Consider the following 3,040-nt stretch of genomic DNA (forward strand, 5'->3'; position numbering starts at 1 on the left):
AACCAAGAAACATAACTCCTTGCCCCCCCCCCTCCGAAACCCCTTTATTTAACTACTGTGAATTCATGGTATTTACACACAGAACGCATGTGTGAAATAATCCTCCCAAGGGTTAGCAGAAGTACAAACCAGTGCTGGGTTGCTACAGATTGCACAATTTGCACACGACCGCTCCAGTGCCGGTCCTTCGGGCGCCATCTTTTTCCTTGAATTGTTAGTCTTTTTTGCTTCCTGCACATGCGCAGAAGGAAAAATCTCACGAGGGGGCGCTCGTGTGTATGAGATTTTGGTGATTTTTTTGCTTCCAAGCATGCGCAGAAGCAAAAAAATTATAAAATCTCTCGCACGCATCCCCTCGCATGATTTTGGCATGTTTTTGCTTCCTGCGCATGTACAGAAGCAAAATCATACTGGGGTTGTGTACACGCACACAAGAATCCTCATGCACAGCGCACCTGTAGAAGCAGATAAGAGGGATCTGCTCCTGATATAAACCTTATCAATTCTTGGATAATTGCCAGGTCAGGAGCTTTCAGTCCCAAAGCTGTAAACTAAACTAAACTCTTTCAAACACACTTCTCTGAGACACACATCTTTCTAAATACATCCGAACAGTTGTTTCCCATGATGTCACTCCCTTTAGTTTCTACTATTCCCCAACAGGGGAGGGGACATTCAGAGTTGGAAGTTTGCCTTTCTTTTGGAATCAGCTCCTGGTACTCAATTGTTCTACTCTCCTGACAACTCTGCACATACACACATCTGTAAGAGGCCCCAGGTGTTGTTCTTCCCCACTTATCTCTGACTCCAAAGGCAGCTGGGAAATGTTGGAGGGCCCTGGCTCTCTCTCTGCTTCCAACACAGAGCATCCATCAGAGCCTTCCCCAAACTCCAGGACTGGCCCAAGTTCCTCCCTGGCCTCCTCCTCATCTAGCTCTGCTGCCAGCTGGCAGGCCACAACACTTACTGTTTGGCTAACCTGGCTTACTGGACTGCTGGCCCTGGTTACTGTTTGATTAATCTTGCTTACTGGACTACTCACAGACAGAGGTTGCTGAAAATGCGTGTGAGAGCTTTGTTTCAGGATTTGCAAAAAACATGAGGATGTTTGTGTCAAAGTTAAAAGCAATAAAGGGGAGTTAAACCTGTTCTCTGGCTGTTATTATTTATACATGGATCTTTACAAATACAGTAAGCCAACTCTATAACCACTCCGTAAGCAAAGGCTATAATCTAACATTCTCCTGTTACACTACTTACACCTCAGCCTTACCTGTTCTTCAATCTCCCACAATATTCACAACACTGTAAAGATACTTTTAAAATTCTACATGGCATGGGGCCATATTAACTAATGGCTCTGCTGTCCATGACATTTGGAAGAGTGAGCCTGCTCCCAGTCCCACTGATGAAGCAATATTTCCTGATGAGCTCCAGAAAATTGCAAATCATGTTAGTTCTGGTTAGTTTTTGCATATTTGGCCAGTTTATTACAAGCACAACTGCTTGTGTACAAATAATACCGTATTTTTCGCTCTATAAGACGCACCTGCTGATAAGACGCACCTAGTTTTTAGAGGAGGAAAATAGAAAAAAAATATTTTGAGCCAAAAAGTAGGCTAAAATATTTATTACAATAACACTGCCCTAGGGGAATTGGGAAAATATACAAACAAGCCCCCCTCTCTCTTTCTTTCTATCTCTCCCTCTTTCTCTCTACCTTTCTTTCTCTTTCTCTTTCTCTGTCCCTCTCTTTCTTTCTTTCTGTCTCTCTCTTTCTTTCTCTCTGTCCCTCTTTCTTTCTCTCTGTCCCTCTCTTTCTTTCTCTCTGTCCCTCTTTCTTTCTCTCTGTCCCTCTTTCTTTCTCTCTGTCCCTCTTTCTTTCTCTCTGTCCCTCTTTCTTTCTCTCTGTCCCTCTCTTTCTTTCTCTGTCCCTCTTTCTTTCTCTCTTATCTCTCCTTCTCTCACTCACTCTCTTTGTATCTCTCTCTTTCTCTCTCTCCTTCTCTATCTCTCCCTCTTTCTCTCTCCCCCTTTCTATCTCTCCTCTTCCTTTCTCTCTTTCTTTCTCCCTTATTTTTTCTGTTTTTCTGCTGTGGGCGGTTTAGGGCCCCTCAAACCCCGACGACCTCGCCCCCGGATCCTGGCCGGGACAGGGCAGCTTCCTCTGACAGGCGCCGCGCGGGGCCGAGGGGGCTCAGCAGGAGGCGCAGCGGCAGGTGGAGAGAGGGAAGGGGGGACAGCGGCGTCCCTCCTGGCCTTGGCGGGCCGCCCGACCCTCCCCACCTCCTGCAAACACGGCGGGCGGTGGGGGGAGAGCGAAGAGCCGGCTCCGGCGGGCGCGGGGCTTGGCTGGCTGGCTGGCGGGGGGAGCGCCGCTGGTGGTGAGAAGGGAGACCCTCCTCCGGGAGGGAGGGGGCCAGGCAGCAGCTAGCCAGCCGAGTTCGCAGCCAAACTTTGCACAGGCGGCGGCCGGCTGCGAGCGACTGGCTGGGTTTTGGGTCTTCGAGACCTCCCCGCCTCCTGAAGCGATTCCCATAGCCTTCCCAAAGGCTCGGAACCGCCAACGCTCCTCCGGTGCTGCTCCGCCTCCTAAACCTGCGGGGTGGAGGCGTCCCCCGGCCCAGCACTTCCGGAGGCCGAAAGGCGCGGCTCTCTTCGGGGTTGGGAAGAGGAGAGGCGGCGACAGAGGCGGCGGTCTCCAGATGAGTATATCGCCGCCCCTCCCTCTGCTCCAGCGCCTCCCCCCCCTCCCTGCCTGCATCTTCGCTCCATAAGACGTGGCTGATTTTTCATCCTACTTTGGGAGGAAAAAAACTGCGTCTTATGGAGCGAAAAATACGGTATATTGAGATAAGAACAGGACCACAGTGTTTAGTTAAGACATAAAATTTTTGCCACATTATTTGAAGAGCAATATAGTTTTCTATTAATGAAAGTAATATATTCCTATTGAAGTGGGAATGCCATATATACTAAATAACATATACAAATTTATATACTGCATGGGACAGCAACTGAAGAAATGACATATAGATCA

At 48.6% G+C, this 3,040-nt stretch overlaps 1 protein-coding gene across 1 annotated transcript in view; it reads left to right on the forward strand.

The window, feature by feature from the left end:
• Window positions 1-3,040, forward strand: part of LOC139166873 (complement factor H-like) — a 1,233,958-nt gene that overhangs the window by 863,066 nt on the left and 367,852 nt on the right. The window lies entirely within an intron of this gene.

Source organism: Erythrolamprus reginae, chromosome 4, assembly GCF_031021105.1.
Source record: "Erythrolamprus reginae isolate rEryReg1 chromosome 4, rEryReg1.hap1, whole genome shotgun sequence".
Lineage (NCBI taxonomy): Eukaryota > Metazoa > Chordata > Lepidosauria > Squamata > Dipsadidae > Erythrolamprus > Erythrolamprus reginae.